The sequence below is a fragment of the Tachypleus tridentatus genome, chromosome 10 (genome assembly GCF_004210375.1).
Source record: "Tachypleus tridentatus isolate NWPU-2018 chromosome 10, ASM421037v1, whole genome shotgun sequence".
In the NCBI taxonomy this organism is placed as follows: domain Eukaryota; kingdom Metazoa; phylum Arthropoda; class Merostomata; order Xiphosura; family Limulidae; genus Tachypleus; species Tachypleus tridentatus.
In genome coordinates, this window is record NC_134834.1 from 161,599,598 (window position 1) to 161,623,506 (window position 23,909).

The window sequence follows — 23,909 nt, forward strand, 5'->3', positions numbered from 1 at the left end:
AATTGATGTTGAACGTTATTTGATTCAGTTTGAAGTGATATACTGCAACACACATGCAAACGTTTCAATTCTTATTGATCAAATATTTTTATCTTGGAGAAACTTATGTTAAAATATGGTGATGCTCAAGATAAAATGTAACTTCAGTAGCATAAATATAAACCATTTTTATACCCCCTTTTTTTTTCTTTAAGACTTCACTGGGAGTTGTCTTATAATACATGATTATACTCATTATAATATATTACCAACATTTTACACAAACAATCTGACTTTTTTATATATTTTTTTTTTATTTTTCACCTTACTGGTTCAAAACCAGTGATTTTAAAATTATAAATCCAGGTCTGCATTATTCTGGTCAAGTATTTGTGTATAAAAGGAAAATAAATGAATATAGGTATGTGACGAGAGAGAAATTGTCAAAGGGATGTATAGATATGTTTTTCTGCGACACAGATATTTTACTTGTATTTGTTACAAGGCAGTATTCATTCATTAGTAATATTTTAAAACTTAGTTTTAAAATTTGTAACCGATAATGGGCCAAGTAATAAATATAAACTTCAAAACTCCATTGTTATTTCAGGAAGTTATGTCGGTGATGATTCTAACTCTTCTATGACTCTTGTTGGAAGGAATATAATTATGTTTGTACTTCACTAGCATAAACCCATCATCCATCATTCTGTCCTTATACAATGTATAGGTGAAAACTTGAAATATATTTCTCTTAAAATATTTAGATAAAGGACAGACCTTTTTGGTGAGGTAGAAAGCTTGTAGAAAGATGAACGATTACAATATAAATGTCTATACAAGTCATTTGATAGTAGTGTAAATTAATAAGATAAACTTTATTTATCATTAAATAAGATGTAATTGTATACTACATTGCAACAATGAAACTGTGCAATATATGTGATAGAATAAAGAGACTTTTGAATATGACTTCACATAAGTTTTACGTTCCTGTTCATTGTTGTATTTGATATTTCACGTGACGGTGCTTGTTACTTAAACAAAAATGACAGAATAGATATGGATAGTTTAAAACGTGTAAAACGTTTTAATCAATATGTAATTTTACCAGATCACAATGTTTCTACTAAAATGACTCCACTTTAAAAGCAAATTCATTTGTACTTTTGACATATGCCAGACAACTACAGTGTATGAATTTTTTTTATGCTTTCCGTCATAGTTTAGTTTCAAAAAGTAATTCTAAATTTCCTTACTCAGCTCACTTTCCCATCACTTGAATTATTACTCACAAAATAGGACACATTTCTTAGTGATGTTGTAACACTGAAACACTCGTTAGATGCCTTCCTATACTATAAACAATTTTATATTGTTAGCCATTTCTGACAACCATGGGGCACTTTCTCATCACAATATGACTTTCGAATTGATGGAATAATTTCTTTACACTGGCGTATGTAGACATTCTAACATTAAGAAAAAGTACACGGTGCTCTTAAATTATTGAACCATTTTCTTAATAAGATAGAATAGCAATCACGCCAGATAGTTTAGGTTTACAGTGTGAAGGTGATTACGTTTCAAGTTTCTGTCACTTGCCTTAAATGGGGTTATGTGAAGAAACTCGCCATAAAAGACGAAAGTTCTGAGAACGGATGTGGTAACATCACGTATCGTGGTGGTCGAACGTTTAAGAATATTTTGAAAGGCTTTTCTAATTATCTTCCCGGATACTCATATTTGATTGTAATACATGCTTTTTTTTTGTGTTGTCATATCGATTTAATATATTAACAAACATTAGTTAATTTCTAAGTTCTTGTATTGATAAACTGTGCTATCGTATTAGTAACGGCATAAGTCTAGCGAGCACATTTTGCGTTAATCCACATCCACTAGAAAGCAAATATTTGATATCGGGCTGGTTTGTTATTGCTTTTTATTTTACACTAAACTGTATAAAGTAGGAAAATTTTATTGGATACATATATTTTCAGAAATTATTTTTAAGTCTCATCTATAATATCAATATTTGAATAGAACAACAATTCACCTATACTGTAAATATGGTATGTAGCATACTATATACAAGAGGATGTAGTGTGCTGTTTACTTACTACAAAGAACAAGCTAGCAGAAAAGATGAACTATAAATCATTAGAATTTGTATAAAATTCTCACTTGTAAATAAATGATAATAGATGGCAGCCCCATAGCATGCTTCCGCCCACTATGCTGACAGACGTTTATGGGCGGTGACGGAAGTCGGATCGAATAGTTGAAATAGTTGTTATAACCGGTAAGTTTTTTTTCATCTTTAAAGAAAAGTTTACTTTGTAAAATCGAATTTACTTTTGTTTGCTTTTTACATATTTCATAATGAAAGTATCTCACCTAATTAAAAAAGATTAGTATTGATAAATTTATTGTGTGGCGTACACTATACGATACCGAAATTGAGTTTAGACTAAACTATAGTTTTTGGTTGGCTGGGAATATCGAAAAGACGGAAGTTCTAATAATACAGCAAAGATCGATGACATTTTGGTATTATACTAATAAATTATAAAATATTTGGTAGTATTACTAACGAGCAACAATAATTCACAACAATATAGGTGAAAATAGACTTGGATACTTGAACATTAGTAAACTTGTAGTAGTAGTAGTAGTAATACTATATTATATGAATCTAGCTTTCTTGCTTATCTTTGAAGATGAACGCTGTTAAAGATGGGCCTTAATTTTTGTATCAAATCTAAAATTGTTGGTTAACTTTTATGTGCTATGATTAATAGTTAAGTGGTTTTGTTTATATCACTAAATCTGACATTACCAATATTAGGATAGCGTTACTGTAATTTGTACTGTATAGTAGTATTAGTTATTACTTTCTTACTATTATTATTTATAATAATAAGGAAGTTATTAACAGCTAGTTAGAGTATCCACCCCAAGGACGGAGGTTATGTAAATTCATGATTAATGAAAGGCTATTTCAGGACAAAGTTTTATTTCCTTATATGTAATTGTAAAAAAATGCGGAGACGCTAATAAAAACTGCAAAATACAAAATATGAAACCGCAAATTTGTATGTATCTCCGTATGTACACAGCCAACATTCACAATAATTTTGGTGAGGATACATCAGAACCCACAAAAATAGAAATTGAAAACTGAGGATTCGTATACATCTCCCCATGAATCCAATGGCCCTTCATACCAAATTTAGTGAAGATTCGTCCATAGAAGGTGAGGTAGTGATTTAAAAAAAATGCCCATAAAAAACGCAAAACTGAAAATTTCTATCTCCCCATGGACCTGATGAACTTCCATATCAATTTTGGCAACTATTAGTCACACCCTGTCAATTAGTTACATGGGTATACAACACAATACTATTATACTTATCTAGATTACTTTAAGTTTTTGATATAAAATCTTCTAAAGTAATCCGTTTCCATTTCTTCACTGAAACTCTCGTTTTGGCGAGTAAAACAAAACAAACAATAGACAGTTACGACTGGTAGTAAACTTGGTAGTAGTAGTAGTAAAATATATAATCCATGTTTAACCGTACGATGGCCAACAGTACTTGTTATTGTGTAGTTAAATACATGAATTTCTACTAAAAATTACAGAACTTTAGTTTTAACTGTTCTACAGTTTTTACTAAAATTATGCAAACAAACAATGCGTGGTATTCAGGTTTAAAATTTTACTTTGAGCTTTTCCTAAAAATAAGCAAATGCATTAAAGTCAATGCCCTAAATTAACATATTTCAGTTTAAAGATAGAATATACTTGGAATTAGCTATACAATTTTAAAACGTGTAGATTATTCCCTCTGAGTGTCTGTAATGCTAAAAAGAAGGTTTTGATATCTACGGTTTCACAAGAGATAAAACCGATTATGTAGTTTCGTGTTTAATGAAAAAAAAAACCGTCTACACCTTATTTCGTGCAACATTTCTTACAATGTAATTTTTATCAGGCATCATAATTCTTTTATCCAACACCATAATGACAAGGTACGTTTATTTCTAATTCAATGAAGCCTCAACTTTTGTTATGTTACTTTAGTCTTTCTGTTTATTTCCCGTTGTAAAAATAGTTCAAATACGAAATTTAGAGAAAAAAATATTAAAATTCGGGACATTTCTTCAATAAGAATGTGAAACGTAGCATATGTATCTAAGTTTCTGCTTGTACGTTGAAAACTAAATTATTTGTATTTTCAAGTACGGTATGTTCAACTTTCATTTATATGTATCCAAAAGTATAATGCAGATTTTGTTGTTATCACAATATTTCAGTCCGTAAGCTGCTTGGAATTTGCTTCTTTATTTCAAATAATACACAAATTATTAATCTGGGGAGTATTAGTGTTTGAAAAAATTAATAACGTACGCATCCTACGGATTCATATTTTGCTTTGACAACATTTATGTTGGATGTAAACTTTGTGATAACCTCTTTGTTATGTTTGACTACTCAGTTGTGTCTGTTATAGGTTTGTAAATAAAAAGCTGTCAAAATTTTCTTTTTGACCTTTATACCAGTTCTTTGTCCTATTTCTTCTACTGGCAAAAACTCGTATAATAAACAGCGTTAACGATGAAAATGTCACTAGGTGGACAATCTGCAATGACCCCTAACATTGTGCATGCCAGCGTATAACAGCACAAAGCCTCAAATTGTTCGACCCACCCCAGTGTATCACTCTGAATTTCTTAAATTATTTATATATATATATGTGTGTGTGTGTTTGTTGGTAATGATGTTGAGTTTGGTGTTACACATCTGTATCTGAAATACAACTGTTTATCCTTTCACATTCTAAATCAGTCGTATAAAATTAACACTTCAGATCAATCTTTTGTCCCACACGCCTCGACTCGTAATCTGAAGGTCGCAAGTTCGAATCCCCGTCGCCCCAAACATGCTCGCCCTTTCAGCTGTGGGGGCATCCCACTATTCATTGGTGAAAGAGTAGCCCAAGAGCTGGCAGTGGATGGTAATGACTAGCTGCCTTCCCTCTAGTCTTACAATGCTAAATTAGGGACGGCTAGCGCAGATAGTCCTCGTGTAGCTTTGCGCGAAATTCAATAAACAAACTTGCCACACACGTCGCTGCCCAAGAAATCCTCGTTACTGGCAGAATTGACCTTAGAGACCATACACCCTGAAATGTTATTTTTAGATGCCTCTTATCTTGAATCCGAAATGAACAAACTAGCTTATGAAATTGAATAATTAAACCATATAAAAGTGTTAAAATAAATTCACGATGCAATTGTCAAGCCAGTACAATTTTTTAGTAAAGATCGATTGTTGTCTAAGCAGTAAATATATTTATGCTTCTTATGCTGCCTTTAATCAGCATATGCTTTAATGATAAATTTATCGTGATACTGTACAAAATATTCAAGCTGAATAAGTTTTAAGGTTAATTTACTTATGATAGACTTAAAGGCTTCGTTTGTTTGGCGTATATTATATGAATGTTACATATATCTGTCGCATAGTAACATAATCTTGTTGGGACTAATAAATGTATTTAAAAAAAAATAGATACAGTGTATATTACAAATTTATAACACTCAATACATTTAGCTTCAATTCTTGGGCCTTATTTTAGCTTTATTTAGTAATGTTTATTTATTTAGGGCAACTTTCTGAAGTTTCTCTAGATTTTAGCATACGTTTAATTTTACATATCTTTTAAAAAGTTGCTTTGTAATCAGAACAGTAAGTATATACCTATTGAAAAATGGATTTAGCTATAAGTATAGTATAAGAAAGTTGAAAGTAAACATTTATTACAATAATTAAGTATGTGGTAAAATGGAGTAATAGTTACAACACTATACAGATAAAAGTGCATTAAAATGGAGTAACACTTACAAGAGTATACATTTAGAAGTTAATTTATCTTCGTAAATAAGTCTATGTTGGGTTCGTCTGGAATGTGTAAGCGGTAGTCCTTATCATACAACCTTTAGCATTCCACTTCACAGAAATACTGAACAGGTAAGCTGACGCTATCGTTGATGCAGTCCGAACACATTTCATTTGAATGAATTTCGCATATACGTACAACACTTGACACAAGTATTAGTTTTATTTATTTGGAAAAAAATTAAATAACATGATCTTACGCTGTAAAATAATGAACAGTATTCACTGTGCACGAAGTTGAAGCGAATTATTTTTTTAAACTTCAAAAATTGATAGCATCTCAGACTCGCAACAAAATAAATATAATTCTGTTGATACATTATTCGTTCGTGGCAATCGTGAAATTGCAGATTACAAAATAAAATCTGTTTTCTTAGAAACTATAAATTTTCTAATGTTATAAATTTAACGTTGAGGATTAGCATGAGGTCAAAGATCATTTGAAAAAAATGTTTACTCATTTAAGAACTTGAAGCCTTTTCCAGCATATTATTTTCTTATAAATAACACACTCACTCATACTTAACTATTTTGAAAAGTTATTTGTTCGCGCAGTAAACTGAGTGTATAATTGTTTGGTTTGGAATTTCGCTCAAAGCTACACGAGGGCTGTGTGCGCTAGGCATTCCTAATTTAGCAGTGTAAGACTAGTTGCAATGCAGCTAGTCATCACCACCCACCGCCAACTTTTGGGCTACTCTTACCAGCGAACAGTGGGATTAACCGTTACATTATAACGCCCCCACGGCATGTTTGGTGCGATGGGAATTCGATCCCGCGATCCTCAGAATACGAGTTGAACGCCTTAACCCACCTGGTTATGCCGGGCCCTGAGTGCATTAACCAAGTCAGTAAGGGTTTGTGGTAACTTGCATTACACGCGCATGCTTTGAGTTCGTTATATGTGTATATTCGCAAATTATGTTATTATTGAAAATGTCACACAGTATTTGTATAGAGTGTGTGTAATTAGTACAAAAGTTTTTAAAATTATATAAAATTAGATATCAACATTTTAATTTTTTTGGGGGGTGGGATATTTCAAATCAAACTGAAAGTTATTCCGGCGAAGTGTAGCTTTATTATACATCTTCATATGTATTAGATATTACTGTTTTGATTTTATTTTTTATTTATTTATACAAACAGAGTAATTCTCTTTATTAACAAAATTGACTTTGAAAAACCTTAATTTATTGTTAAAAAGTTTCAAGGGTATGCAATTGTTTCATGTATGTATTCAACACGATATGTTATGTTTTGTTTTTTAATTTCGCGTAAAGCTACACAAGAGCTATCTGCGCTAGCCGTCTCCAATTTAGCAGTGTAAGACTAGAAGGATAGCAACTAGTTATCATTACCCACCGCCAACTCTTGGGCTACTCTTTTACCAACGAATAGAGGGATTGAATGTAATATTATAACGCTCCTACGGCTGAAAAGGCGAGCATATTTGGTTTCAGGGAGATCAGAACCTGCGACCCTCGGATTACGAATCGAGCGCTTTATCCACCTGGTCATGCCGGGCATATTCAGTCTGAACACCATCTGCTCGTGTGTTTTAGCATTCTGTAATGACTTTGAGTCATTATAAATTGTGAAGAAAAATAAGGAAGTTTCTAGTCTGACAAAGAAAAAAAACATCACTTGCATTCATTTTTTAACAAAGTTCCCCATCACTTCAGTGAAATAGACCCAGCTTTTCTCATGCAGCTTTGACATTTGTCTTGTATTGCTTTTGCTACTGAGTCCGGAAATTCCTTCAAAATCATTTCTCCTTCAACTTGGAGAACGGTTGGAAGTCAAAAGGAGCCAAATCTGGCGAACAGGTTGAATGAGGAATCAGTTCAAAGCTACACTGTGTCGCTGCAACCAGTGTTATGTGGGTTAATAGATTGTTCTGGAGAAGTAGCACACCTCAGCTTTCCATGTTGTATATTTTTTATGACTTTTTTAATGCCACAGTTCATCAGCATAGTACCCCCATTTGGGGCTTGTATTTTGAGGAATGTTCAATCATGATTACCCCATCGTTGCCCCAGAAGATGTAGTCGTGATCTTTCCAACTGATTACTTCTTCCTTGACTTCTTAGCGAGGAGGGACAGAAATTGTGTCTACTTTCAGTGCACGCTCTGCTGTTTGGTTTCAGGACCAAAGTGGTTACAATTTGTTTGGATCTGCGTGAAACTGCTCCAAGTATTTCCAGGAAACTTGAAGTCAAAATTTCTTGTAATCGTCACTCAACATTCGTCTTGCTGAAGCCTTTCGCAGACATAACCTGAGGTTGCAACGATAGAAGTCAGGTTCTCATACCAGTGGTTGGCCGAGCACATATAGCCCATTGTGTAGCTTTGTGCTAAACTTCAAACAAACAAAACGATCTTTTCGAAACTTCTCCATGGCCAAATATAAGTCACATAATTTTTGTCAGCTCGATTTGCAAATTTATTCAGTGAATTTTCATTTTTTGTTTTCTCTTATTTCTTTCTTCTCAAAAAAAAAAAAAGTATGATTCCAACAACATTCTAATGCTCAGATTGAAAATATAGTTACGTGTTAGCTGACTTGTTAGATTCATTATGCACCTCAATTTGTTGTTAATACCTTATGTAAGTAAACTGCAAATAAAATGGTCAGTCTTATAATTCTCCAACTGACAGTCAGAAACACGAACATTATTATTTGTATTTACTTGCGTGGAAGGGAACGTTCTTCTTCCATACTTTAAATGTTTTCAGGCCCAATATCCTGCATGATATTTTTCTTAGCGAAAATATATTTCTTTCAGCATCATTTCACGTAAGAAATCGCTGTTTTGCCATTACCATTAATTAATCTATTTGTTTATTGTGTAACGTATTATGATTTAGAATTATTCAACTTAGGTGCTTTTATTGTGAAATATAATTATCAGTGTCCTGATTCTTGCTGGCATGGCTCTAATTCCCTCACAGAAAATGTTTACCCTTTCAGCCCTGGAAGCGTTATAATATACGATCACTCCCACTATTCGATTAGAGTAGCTTATGAACTGCGGTGGATGGTATTGACTAGCTACCCCCACACACACTCTTTATCACTTCTACATCAGGGACGTCTATAGTGACAATAATAGAATTGAAAATTGAAACGGTGAATTGCCCTGTTAATTATACACAACTCTATATTCTTATCTTTTCATATGCTCAAAAATGGGACACGTGATTCTGGTGCCGCTCCCCGTTCCACTGGTTGTGTATACGTCAATTATATTTCTGCCTTTTCTGCCTCTGGGTTTTCTATAGAATACGACCGTCCAGCTTGGTATTCTTATTTCAAATTAGGACAGAAAAATACAAAAAATACCACTAAAATCCTTCTGTCTGTGATTTGTTGATCGTAAAGATGCTCTTTAGGATTAACAAATGTGATTTTTTTTTTTTTCTCTCTTTCTTTTACTCATGCATGACTACAGCTGAGTATTTGTGGAACGAACTTTTTTTTTATTAGCCTTTGACTGGTAACCAGTTTACTTTGCTGCTATGTTGTGGAATTCCGAGTAAACTCCACAAACAAGTTACTGTAATTTTAAGTTTTTTGTAATGACGCTTTTATTAAGCTGGTATAAAATAATAACACTACTTATAAGCTGTTGAATGTTGAGATATAATTAGTCATACAGGTTGACTGAATGGCTAATATGAATTATAAGATAGAATACTTTATAAAATGCACAGAAGGTTACATAATCAATTCTTACTAACTTCTCAGTGTTCTCTGACCTGTTACTCAAAAGCAAAATTATGCATTATTTGAATTAATTGGTGCATTGTAAGAATATTCAGTGGTGTATATTATTTTGGTAAATCAACTCATTTTTAGATACTGTGGGTGTATATGTGTTTATTTCATTTGTAAGGGGTTTTTTAAGAGTAATTAGGATGTTGCTTGTTTTCATACTCGTATTGTATTACAATCAGCAGGAACCCAAACCTATAAATGATATCTGTATTCTAAATTCAGCACATAGTTTAAATTATAGAGGTTGAAAAATGTGTTTTACAAATTTCTATATCTTTGTGTCAGGTCAGCTGTAGTTTTCTCCTAAACTCGTTCTGTTTAACGTTATTATAGTGGAGATCAACCACAGGTTATCTTGGCTGTATTTTCAGCCGCGGCATTGTGGCTCATAGAATGGCTTTGATTTTTTATTTTATTTTATTTTTTAAGTACAAACTTTTATCTCATAGCTCCATCTTTTGACGACTTGATCTAGTTACACCCACGACCATTGAGTATTCCCTCGTTTTCTGTTTTTGCCCTTCGTAAGGCTGGCAAATCGTGGTCAGCTCAACATTAGCTCGTAACTAAAACTTAAAAAAAAAATAAATGAAATATCTACTAAAAGTAAATTAATCAAATTCGAGAATTACAGGACCGATATGCAAGGTATTAAACCCAGAAGTCTATACAACTCAACTTTTGAACTGACACTCGTTTCTCTGTTAACAATTATCAACAAAATTTGTAAACTAGTTTAGTAATAAACTTTCAATTCATAGAACAAATAAAAAATACTTAATTAGAATTATTTTCAAATAAACTACAATTTTATATGAAGAAGATTTGATCCCGCATTCGTTTACAGAACTTTCAAAAGTTATATATAATTTCAGCTAATTTGAAGTGTTTTATAAAAATTGTTATAATTACCAAGAGTGGAAATTAACTTGTGTAGATAAGTATATACATGTAAACACTTGATACTGACGCCTTAAAATATTTGACAGAAGTGACGTGACACTTTAAACTAGGAATATATTGCTCAGCCTACTTACTACATGTTTATCTGCAAATGATTAAGTGTAGGAAATATGCCATCCTGCAAAATGGTCGAAAATGTAGTTCTTAACACAGCAGTCTTCATCATTTATATTACTTTCTAACTTGTGTTTTCAATATCTAAACCAATATTATCAAGTCGACGTTTTCGAGGCATCAGTTTCGTTACTAATAATCTTCATATGTTTGGGAAAAAGTTTATGGTCACGTACATGTGCGTTATCATTTTATATGCCTGTAACGTTCATTTGATTTATGTACAGTGTTAAAACAGTTGTTTACATGAGGAAGTGAGTCAGGAATGTGTAGAATGACCCGTACAGATAAGCTTTACTGTTACACTGCGATTATCATGCTTGTTTGTTTTTGTTTTTATCTTCTTTTACTTCACCTAGAAACTGGCTCCTGTACCAATACCCCGAAAATTAGCTATGTACATGTAATTGCACTACCTAATTTGGTGCTATGCTAATCACTTCACACTGAAAATGACTTTCATTGTTTCTAGTCGTACAAAGGTCAAAGGTTTTTTTTTATCAAATTTTCCTTTAACATAGTTTCAGACTTCAAAAACAAGCCAAAGTAAAATGTTTTTGTTATGTAAAGGTTGGAAGGTTTCTCCTAATTTACTTATTAATATTTCAATCTTTAAATAAGGTTATGTAACATAAATCCGTGCAAAATATACCGTTTATGTTTGTGTGTATATAAATTAAAGGACTTAGGATACATTACCAATAACGTTCTCTTGTTTCAATACGTCTGGCATGGCTAGGTGGTTAAGGCACTCGACTCGTAATCTGAGGGTTGCGGGTTCGAATTCGCGTCACACCAAAAGTGCTCGCCCTTTCAGCTGTGGGGGCGTTATACTGTAATGGTCAATCCCACTATTCGTTGGTAAATGAGTAACCCAAGAGTTTGCGGTGAGTGGTGGTGACTAGCTACCTTCTTTCTAGTCTTACACTGCAAAATTAGGAACGGATAGCGTAGATAGCCCTCGTGTAGCTTTGCGCGAAATTCAAAACCAAACCACATTATTTCAATACTGTTTGAAAATAGAGAGCAGCTCGTCAACTGAGGTATTCTTTCAGCATGAGAAACGTAAATTTCACTAATTTTGCATGTAGGATTACAGATGCATACAAAAAACATAATAGAGTATTTAAAGCCAAATTTTAAAAAATGTAATTAATAGCAGTATGCGCTGTACTGAATAACCATCTTTGTTGTTTTGGTTTACAAATGGTAGTGTACTGAGTACTTCATACTGTAACTATTTCGTTGTTGTCTTGTTTTTCACTGAACTTATTTGGTCTTGTGTTTAAAGTATCATTGGTGTTCTGTGACAAGAGTTGTATGTCCAATCATCTTGAGGCTAGTCATCTTATGAATCACTGACTAAACAGGTTAAAAGTCCTGAACTTGCTAGCAATTCAATTGAAATATGGAAATATGCAAGATTACGTGATATCTAGAATTGTTCACTTTTGTTTGGGTACACTATGGAGCTTTGTGACTTGTATATATTTCTCCTAGTTCGAGATTATAAAGGTACATAAAACGAAATTCTAGCATATCTGTAGTGTTTAGATGTGTCGGAAGATCAACACAAGACCCTTTGGCAGCAAGGAGAAAACGGTCTACTCCATGACCGGCTACTAGGCCCTAACTGAAAACGGTAACTAACTCCAGCTTTTCACTGGAAAAAGCCAAAGAATACAGCGGTCCATTACAACTGAAGAAATAACGGCGTTTAAAACTGTACAGAATATAATTCGCTTACATTTAGGCTTAGAAGAGCCCTGTTTACGAATTTATTTCAAATCATATAAACAGAAGATTAATTGTCTGAAACTGTACGAGACGTTTTCGACAGGTGACGAATGAGAGTACATTACGTTGAACAAAATATTTGTCTAGTTAAGTGTCTGCGGGGCCCAGCATGGCAAGCGTGTTAAGGCGTGCGACTCGTAATCTGAGGGTCGCGGGTTCGCATCCCCGTCGCGCCAAACATGCTCGCCCTTTCAGCCGTGGGGGCGTTATAATGTGACGGTCAATCCCACTATTCGTTGGTAAAAGAGTAGCTCAAGAGTTGGCGGTGGATGGTGATGACTAGCTGCCTTTCCTCTAGTCTTACACTGCTGAATTAGGGACGACTATTGCAGATAGCCCTCGTGTAGCTTTATGCAAAAGTCAAAAAGAAACAAAGTGTTTGCGAAAGTCTATCATAATAGGTTAAGCGTCCAAGAGTCGAAAAAAATTGCCAAACTGTATCTTGCATATTATCAGGTTATAACATGCTGAATCACTATACCGCGAGGAAATGTCATCTTTGTACAGGTTGGATGTCAATAAGGCATGGTACCATATAAACGAAGAATGTAACCACACATTCAAATTAGCATGTTACTTTCTGCACAAAATGTAACCGCAAACAGCAATTCTTGCTATAATATTTTCTGAATTTTCCCACAAACTTCTGTGCATTTGGTTTACTAAAATGGGCCTTCAAAAGTTCTAGAAGCTTCCCGTGGTTTAGATGCTATGTAAACCAGAAATCCATAACCAGATATCTGCTATGATATGAAACACCAGTGATGGTAGAAGAGGGTCTAAAACGCCTAGGTATTCATTCTTGTATTGTTACTACAGGTATGAAGACGTAAGTATTGTGCTAAAATTTTAAATTATGCACGTCTAGAACAGTGAGGGGAATAAAATTTGGGTTAAAAGAAATACTTCTAAAAATTGTGTGGACAAAATACCGTTTTTTGTGTTTTTTTCATCGGAATTTTGTATTTTGGTGAAAGACGGAAGTAAAAGAGTAGAGGTTGTACAAAGATATATTGCAGTTTCATGATTTAGTAGCTTGTGCTCCCGGTTTCATTCTTGGTTTAGCTTATATGTTTCAAATCTCAACTGTATTTAAATATTTTGAAACAAGAAATATGAGAGGCTGATTCGTTGTCACTGAGATACTGTAGATCTCATTATTTTGTACATGTAGATTGGTGGTTTCGGGATATCAGTTTTCTACAGCGCATACGTACATGCGTGTTCTTATTATGATGATCTATATTGAAACATCTAACGTGGTAACAATCATACCATCTAACCCTTGCTCAAAAGTCGTTAAATATTTTCGTCTTTAGACCATCTGGTATCTCTGGTTTAATTCGCATATGAGCAGAATAAGTTTTTATGAGAGTTATTCTAAGAAAGTCTGACCCTTGAAGGAAAACAAAGAAGAATATGTTATAATATCTCAAACACTTCTGCCAGAACCGACAAGACTTTTCGTTCAATACGAGGGATGAACAGGCTGTCTGCGATATGACAGGCATAGTAATGGTGTGTGTGCATTATAACACACACGCACACACAATGACTTTCTTTGTCCAGTCAGTGTCAACTCGTGACCCTTGTCCCCTCGGTAAATTTCATTCAAATACATAATCGTCCAGCAGAGGATGTTCCATTACCAATACTTTTAACCCTGATGCTATGCATATTATTGTAATATCTCTGCAGACAGACAAGACGTCATCTACTGTATAGAACAAAGAAACGAAGCAAGTAAAGAAAGCTTTAACTTTCTCTACCACGTGTTGCAACTTTAAAATTAAATGGCCCGGCATGGCCAGGTGGGTTAAGGCACTGGACTCGTAATCTGAGGGTCGCGGGTTCGAATCCTCGTCGCACCAAACATGCCGCTGGAGCGTTATAATGTGACGGTCAATCCCATTATTCGTTGGTAAAAGAGTAGCCCAAGATTTGACGGTGATGACTAGCTGCATTTCCTCTAGTTTTACACTGATAAATTAGGGACGGCTAGCGCAGATAGTGTAGCTTTGCGCGAAATTAAAAAAACAAACACCTCCTGTCCAAGGCTTCGCCACTAAAATTCATAGAAGAAACACGTACAGCGGAAATTACATACTGTTGTTTTTTTTTATGTGTAATCAACCGGAAGCTAGACACTGAAAAAAAAAAAAAGCTTCGTAAATGTAGCATACACTTTATGCACCATAGAAACCATTTATAGAGAAATTGCTCGCTTAACTTAATGTTTTATTAATGTTAGCCAGTCCCTTACTCGGGCAGCTAAAGTAATTATTAAAAAACACTGCAACGATTCATGTAACAAACAAACTTGAACAAAATAAAGGAAACCGAAATTCTTGCACTGTCCCATGTACAGAAAACATTAGCATATTTATATTAGCAATTTCAAGAATACTAGCACGTAAAAAAACTATAACGTAACGCCTACATTCGTTTTCACCCCTGGCATGAATAATTTATAGTTTTTTCAGTATACTGTTCTAAACTCTGCTGTTTGTTTTTGTTTATTTGTTGTTGTTGTTTTAAATTAAAAGTAGTTTCTGACGGAACGTAATAAGTGGTTGTTTCAACTTTTGTAATTTTCTTGAAAGCTGAGAAAACGATTTGAGCAGCACAAAACGTGAGCTTAATATATTGTCAAGCTATTAAATGAGGCTGTTATAGTGGTTATTGAGGTAGTTGTCTGTGAATATTGAGTTTGCTTCAAAGGGTACAGGCAGTCAAGATACACGAAAATTAACTAAGTGAACGTTGGTTCGTGAAACTTTCTGATTAGTGGAACCGGTAGTTGAAAAAATAAAGTTAAATTGTATTAATGAATTGAACGCTATTTTTACTGAATAATTCCAAATCGTTTACCAAACAACAAAAATCATTACAACACTGGTGACAGAAATAGTGTATTGGTAAACTTAAAAATGATGACATGCGCTCGAAAATTTGTTGGAAATGATGGAACAGTGGAAAAAACTATGAAGAAGAAAAATAGGAATTGTTACACACGTCTGATTTAGGAATACAAAATCGATTTCTTCGGAAACAAGATAAAGGAAATCATAGAAAATATACAGAGGAATTATAACAAAAGAATTAAAACGCACAATGGAAGATCACTGAAATACAGAAAGATTATAATAACATGACTATAAATGTAAAGAAGTATTATAACAACATGACTGTAAATGTAAAGAAGTATTATAACAACGTGACTGTAAATGTAAAGAAGTATTATAACAACGTGACTGTAAATGTAAAGAAGTATTATAACAACGTGACTGTAAATGTAAAGAAGTATTATAACAACGTGACTGTAAATGTAAAGAAGTATTATAACAACGTGACTGTAAATGTAAAGAAGTATTATAACAACTTGACTGTAAATGTAAAGAAGTATTATAACAACGTGACTGTAAATGTAAAGAAGTATTATAACAACGTGACTGTAAATGTAAAGAAGTATTATAAGAAACTTGGAGACGTGTAAAAAGTTTTATTGTGTTTTATTATAGCAAAGCCACATCGGGCTATCTCCTGTGTCGACCGAGGAGAATCAAACCCCTGATTTTAGCTTTATGAACCCGTAGACTTACCGCTGTCTCAGCAAGGGACAGTAAAGAAAGATAATGTTAATAAGATCGAGAAAGCACAGAAAACGTACTCAAGAATTTCAACCCCAGGATAAAAATCATCCACACCTGTCTCTTCTTCATTCACTCAAATTAATTTCACTTGTTTGTGCAGTGAACCTGCTACAGTGTTGGATTTATTATATAGTTAGTAAGTAGAGACAAAAGTTTGTTTGTTTTTGAATTTCACGCAAAGCTACTCAAGGGCTATCTGCGCTAGCCGTCCCTAATTTAGCAGTGTAAGACTAGAGGGAAAGCAGCTAGTCATCACCACCCACCACCAACTCTTGGGCTACTCTTATACCAACGAATAGTGGGATTGACGGTAACATTATAACGCACCCACGGCTGAAAGGGCGAGCATGTTTGATGAGACGGGGATGAGAGACAAAAGTCTATAAGAAATAGAAATTGCTCCCGAAGGGTCACGCACAAAAAAAGAAATTCCACGGTTTAATATGGAGTTACAAGACATGCAGTAATAATAACAGGACTGATAAATGTCAGCCTCACTGTAACACACTCGTTCAAGTGGTGTCTGCAACGTTTCTTGTGAGGTGTTTTTTACCTATTCGTTTTTGGTGCCTTTATAGTTGAAGACCAAAATATCCTTTGGCGAATATAGCTGTTTAACCACTTGAGCACTATAAGTAGTAATAATAAAAAAAAGAATTGCTAATTGTGTATAAAACAATAATATATCTGGCGTTATAAAATAAGAAGTAGAGATTAGGAACCATATGATTATGTTTTGATTACTTAATAAATTTTAACAAAGTTCATGTGTATTGCTAGTAGAAGGCGTTATGACAACATGAATGTGGAAGTATATCTACCATTTGCGCGTTAAGTATTCTGTTGCATATCTGTTCCCCACTGGTACGATGGTAATTGAGAAGGTTTATAACGCTAAAAACCGTGTTTCATACTTGTGTTGTACCCACCACAGGTAGCTGAGTATATAGCTTTGTGCCTAACAATAAAGAAACAATCCTCCTTATTATGGCTTAATTTTAGGCCTCTTACTATATCCACACACAAATATGATCCTGCTATCTATCGTTAAAGATGAAAACAACTTCATATTTTGTTATTACACAATTGCAATAATTCTGATTAACATAACGAGCACATTTCAAGAAGCCACAACAATCTCAGTTGGCGGTTTGAAATTTATTTATCAGTTCGCTGATACTAAACGAGAAATTTTAATTTAAAACAACGACACTAAACAAGCAAGTTATCTTTCAGGGAATAACAGAAACATAAAAATAAACGCTGATAAAAAGATGACGGAAAATTGATAAACTACTTAATTAACACTTTGTAGATGAGGCTCATGAAGATGTGGTACACTCTTCACACATGTTTTGCGTCTGCGCAGTTACTTAAGTGACATGCAGCGTATGTATATACATATACTCGTCACGAATAGTGTGCCACACCTTGAACACCCTCACTCCGGTGGTATCAAGCGGTGCCGGTAACCATTCTTGCGAGGAATTTCTTACCTATTTTTTCTCTCTCTCTCTTGTCCCCTATAATTGAAGACTAGTATATCATTTGATGGAATTAACTGTGGAAAGATGAAAATGACACACATCAGACGAAGACGAGATGAAAGAAACCATAGAAAATACACAGAGGAATTATAACAAGAGAATTAAAATACACGAGATCACAGAAATACAGAAAGATTATAATAATATGACTGTAGATGTAAAGATGAATTATAAAAATAGAATTGAAGACTTACAGAAAGATAGTTTTATAGTGTTGGATTTATTATTTAGTTAGTAAGTAGAGACAAAAGCCTTTCAGAAATAGCACTATAAATAAAACAAATTAAGAGAGTTGCTAATTGCGTATAACAATTGAACTTAGAAAATTATCACACTGTTGTCTTTTAGGTGTGCCTGTTATAGAGCAAGTAATATCAGCAATTTGTTTGTCATATTCAATCTTGACAAAATATTTATTTTGACACCTGTATCCAGGTGTTTAACGTACGACATTTAGAGTATTTATACAAAATTATATAATTAGGAAGACAGTACTCAGAATTATACGTATATATTATTATAATTTCATGTTTGTTTTACCTATTTTATATATGTCACTAAGATAAAAAGTACTCGGTTTTAGAACCTCCAAGTGAAAAATTAATCATCATGTACAGACGTTTTATAGTGACTACATGAATTTAACTCCACTAAAAATAAATAATTGAGCGTGAGGTTCAAATCTCAAAATGTAATCTACTGGCGAAGGGTGTGTCAATCACTTAAGATTCTATGCGGATCTTGATGGGAAAATGTACTCAAGGTGAAAAATTCGTTTTATTTCATATATTGAGATTGAGTTATTTATTTTATTTCGATTATTAGGAGTTTAGGTGCTTGTTATTATTTATTATTTAAACATGTGTAAAAGGACAGATATGTAGGCTAAACTCGAGTTAAGAATGTAGGTTATTAACATAAGAGTACTAAGAATTTGTACTCTACAATTAGGCTTACGGCACAGGTATAAATGCGATGTGTGCAGCCTGTGTTATCTACACGTAAGAACCACCTGTACATATTAATCCCTCCACGCAGAGCGCAAGTCGTCTTTAAAAGTAAGTAGTCCGTACTCGTAAACTAAACTTGAATGCTGTCCCAACTGCCATTGCGTACCAGCATCTGAACCAACAACCAGGCTTCTCTCCACACACAAATACACAATAGTTTAAAGTCCGTAGTGGAATTCAATCAGTCTTTATTATCATTTAGAAAAGAAACCCTGGAACTGTCAAAGTCTGACTTTGTATACGTCGGCTGTTATCTTATAGTTGTCAAGTCACACAGTAAGAAAATGTCTTTCGTTATGCTTTTCGTTGTGGGTATACGTGTAAAATATCTTGTGCTTGCATGACATTAGGTTCAGTGAAGTGAAACGTATATTTAATAAGTTCCTCAAGCAGCTAATTAAGTATTCATGAAAATTGTAATTTAAATAAGTATAGGACATTTCTAAACATGTTCAAAATAGTCATATGGAGAAACAAATTTGATTTTATGTGTCGTACGCCACGAACATTTTAAGGCTTTGTCTGAAATGAATAAAGCTCAACTTTTAAAAATATCGTAATTTTAACAAACAGGTGTGTGTATGAATAGTTCAAAATGAGTAGTGTAAGATAGTAAAGACAGGTTGATAGTAAAGTGAGTTGCACACCCTGTATAATGTAATCGTTTGATCAACTAAATATACTTTGTGATTTGCGTAAACTTTTATTAAGGTTTCTGTGTAAAAATTAGAATGAGACGTTTGTATCCACTGAGGTTAATAACCTCATCAAACCTCTAAACATTGATAGCTTTGAACTTTTACACTCAAGAATGAAATAGATTGAATTACTGATAATCCAGTTATGTAGTTAAGATGATATATATACACGGAAAGAGAGGTTAAAGGGTTAATTTTGTTTAACTTGATTAGCAAAATATGTAATAAGAGTAAGTTAACCCTTGCTATTAACGTTATCGGTAAAAATAGAAGAACGATGGTAGCATACAGTACTATACAACTATATTTATCTAAACCTGAGATGAAGCATTCCATCCTCTTACATTAGACATTGGAGTGGATTGTGGTGTTTAAAACCTGTAATACTGTTGCAAGATTAGAGTCGTAAGTTAGACAGGACACGTGTACAAAAAATATTTGAGTTTTAAATAATTTAAGTACATCACCGAAGAGCTAGATTGGTTGGCAATAAATGTATATATAATGCGAGTGGCTGGTCCAATTCATAAAACTAGGTTTAAGATACTTCTTTTTATTTCGAAACCCCCATAAAGTTTCTAAAGAGATTACGCGTTTGTCCTTAAGGGAAATAAACCGATTGTTGGACCTGAGAAGCCTATATTGATTCGAATGGTAACGACCAAAACAGTGTTAGCTTTATTAGATCACAGTTCGCCATGTTTTATTTTTTGTTGTTACCAATTCGCATTATGATATTTAGGAAGCATTGAACCTAAAGAGATTACACGTTTGTCCTTAAGGGAAAGAAACCGATTGTTGGACCTGAGAAGCCTATATTGATTCGAATGGTAACGACCAAAACAGTGTTAGCTTTATTAGATCACAGTTCGCCATGTTTTATTTTTTGTTGTTACCAATTCGCATTATGATATTTAGGAAGTATTGAACCTTCGAGATTAGTGGACTTTGCTCGTTCTGTAACATATCCAAATCGCCATTTATATTTTATAAGTCTCAATTTAATGTATTTTTGAGATTATTTTGTCTCTGTCGTCTATTCAAACTCACAAATTATGATGTTGATGACAAGGCGTCCCCCGTTGGTACAGCGGTAAGTCTATGGATTCACAACGCTAAAATCAGGGGTTCGATTACCCTCGATGGACTCAGCAAATAACCCGATGTGGCTTTGCTATAAGAAAACACACATGATCACAAGGCCTTTTAAAGAGGAACTTGTTGGAGATGAGAAATAGATTTGAAATGCTATTTTTACACTTCTTGGGATAGTTTTATTTCAAACATATTTTATATACAAATGTTTTAAATTGTTGCTTTCCAAAAAAAAGTTTTGTATTTCTTGTTAATCACAAAGCTATACAATGGTTTGTCCGTACTGTGTGCACCACCGGTATCAAGTTTTTATGAAATGTACTTCTATTTTGTCTAATTATAGGTTTATTACATTTCATATATGGGAAATATGTATGATTTAGACTTCAAGACACTGAATATTTTGCGATTTTTTACGAACGATACATATCTTGTACGTTATAAACTAATCCTGACGGTTGTTAAAATTCAAGATGGGAACGTAGAACCAATTTTGAATCCACATAAAAATCTGAAACGGTATAACAGCTGAATCGAACAAAATTGTGCAGCTTTTGGTACGAGTGCCAACTGTTACGTTGTATGTAAAAACAAAAGAAACCTGTGTTGGTAACTGTTGTTTAGAATCATTATTTAGAAACCAAAACTAGAGAGCTGCCATGTACGACTTCATCTGCGTCGACGCATAGAAACCTTTAATGGAGTATATGTATGTTGCCAGAAATGTCGATCTAGCGAATTTTGTTGAAATATGTTACTGTGGTATGACCTCGGACAGTGAGCAGGAAAAGCAGCGCTGTTCACCTATGAAATGGTAAAACTGCGTGCAAAGATGGAGTTTAAACATTTTTACTGACAAAAAAAAACCGGTTAAAAAGCTATTTTGAAAAGAATATATATATATATGCCAGAATTACCTGTAGTGTTTATCTGGAGCTTAAAAAACAAAACAAAAAACGTATTTATTCTAATGGTCGAACGAATTTAAGGTGTTAATATGGTGTTCGGTCCTTGAACTTCGCGTGCAGTCATACCGTATCATCTGTGTATTCTATTGTTTTGCCCTGTAAAACGTATCGTTCCTATTCTGACCGTAAAGTGTACAGCATTTCTCCTCTGACTTCGTTCAAATGTGAATTATTAGAATAAGTGATACTGAGGTATAATGCTTTTATTAACTGTGTTATTAGTCATTCAAAAGTAACTTGTATAACTTCAACCAAAAAAAACTTAATCCTGAAACATGGTTTGAACACACTACCAGTGGTGAAGGAGCCATACATGTTAGCTATATGTATTCAGTAGCTTAGTCATCTGCTGTGATAAAGACTAGGAGAGCTGGCTACCATCTGGTGGATTTGTTTCGTATCTGTTATCAGATTGGCAACCCGCCTAATTCCGTCGAACCCAGTGAGATAAATGTTGGAAGGAGGGAACTGTTGGGGCCGGAAGCAAAATATGAGTACTATTAGCATACAAATACAACAAAGTTCTTGAAACCGTTTTCAGTAATTAAGGACTTTCTGCTAGAAAGTGAAAATTAAAACGAATTGAATTCAACAGGCTTCACACTTCGAAATTATTTTAAACCTCACAAGCAGTGTTATACACAGAAGGGTGAAATCGTGGAACAGAGTAATTTCAGATGATATCAGTGACTTACTGAGTTATTACACCTGACATTATTAGCCCCAAAGTTAATGATAAAACGACGGTCAGACTGCATACAAATTCTAGCATCTAAGAACATGCTTTAGAACTGAAACTGTTTTTGAATAGGTTCATGAATGACTGATTGTTTTGAATTTCGCGCAAAGTTACATTAGAGCTATGTGCACTAGCTGTCCCTGATATTTCAGTGAAAGATTAAAAACGAAAACCCACCGCCAACTCTTGGGCTACTCTTTCATCAAAGAATAGTGGGACTGACCGTCTCATTATACTGTCTCCATGACTGAAAGGAAGAGCATGTTTGGTGGGAAGGGGATTCGAACCTGCATCCCTCAGATTGCGAGTCAAACGCCCTAATCACCTGGTCATACTTGACACGTTCATGAATGAACCCATAATGCCCCATATGTACATTTTTAAGATTCAGTTTGTAGATGATTTATCATTGATTTGCTTTAATGGAAACTGATACGTTTAATTATCGTATTAGAATTTCAATCAATTATTTAATTAATACAGTTATAATCACTTGTATGTTGTGTCTGTTTATGTTGTTATGAGACAGAAGTTTATGAAAATCTAGTGTTTACTGGACGTTCTAGCAGTAATATACAAATATCTATCTTAAATTTTTAAATATATATTTATTAAATTGAGTATTTCATGAAGACTCACAGGTAAACAATTACACCAAATGCACAATTGTCATCTCGAACTAACCGCTGCACCGAAAATAATCATGATACTTAAGAAACAACCAAACCTTCATTGTATTACATTGGAAAAATCACACTTTATTTTCACGTTTTATATGTGATAATACAGTAGCTTGAAACCATGGCTATCAAGTACCTATAGAGAGAACGAGATTAAAAACACTGCCCTTAATCCAAGATATTGAAGTGCCCCAAACTGCAAGATTTATTTCGGTTATACATAATAGAAAAAGAAATAGACTGAAATGATCTGCCCTTTAACCTGTTCAGTGCCGTAGACGAGATAACTCGTCCAAGCCGATCGGTAACACAGTGCCACGGACGAGTTAATTCGTTCTCAATAATACCTAACTTTAACGCTAGGTGTCAGCACCATACATGCATTTGACCTACTTGCATATTGTTTCACTTTCGATCCAAAGTGGAGTAACGAAAAAGGTTACAAAATGAAGAAGCATTAGAGTTGTCTTTTGAACATGGTTTGGAGTTGCCGTAGCAGCTGAAATACTTGGCAGTCAACAGGTTAATGGTGCGGTGCCCGTTAATCGAGGCTCTACTGTATGTTGTTGCTTACAAAACATGTAAAAATACGTATTATTTTTTGTAATTACAACATATTCAAAAAACTTGTATTTTAAATATGAAATATTCTAAGAGTAATTTATATATTCGAGTTATTTCAAGTACGAAGTACAATTTACAAATTACAATGTAAACGTTTTTGTTTGGCATAGTATAGTATGTTCTTTTTGCTGTAGGCAACCAATAACAATAAAAGGGCATATCAAATTATTACACATACACATTGACATGTATGGGTGCCATATTTATAAAGTTTTATTGATAGAAAACATAACTATCATGAAACGAGTACTTTAACTATACTACTTCTTCAAGGTACTACGTCAAAGTAACTA

General features: G+C 33.8%; 1 protein-coding gene and 1 long non-coding RNA gene across 8 annotated transcripts in view; one reads left to right on the top strand and one right to left on the bottom strand.

The window, feature by feature from the left end:
• Positions 1-1,589: 1,589 nt before the first annotated feature.
• The window catches only part of LOC143230795 (uncharacterized), a 45,355-nt gene continuing 23,035 nt past the window's right edge, over positions 1,590-23,909 (top strand). For 3 of the 7 annotated variants that reach the window (XM_076464937.1, XM_076464943.1, XM_076464944.1), the window contains exon 1: positions 2,168-2,284. The gene's annotated coding sequence lies outside the window, so the exon portion shown is untranslated. Of the gene's footprint in view, positions 1,732-2,167; positions 2,285-3,100; positions 3,239-11,133; positions 11,295-18,899; positions 19,089-23,909 lie in introns of those variants that run through there. The other 4 variants (XM_076464940.1, XM_076464941.1, XM_076464942.1 and 1 more) reach the window with 4 other exon arrangements.
• Positions 10,127-11,036, bottom strand: LOC143230796 (uncharacterized). Its single transcript, XR_013016633.1, has 2 exons — positions 10,766-11,036; positions 10,127-10,300 (listed from the first exon to the last, which is right to left on the bottom strand). It is a non-coding gene; the product is annotated as an uncharacterized LOC143230796 (long non-coding RNA).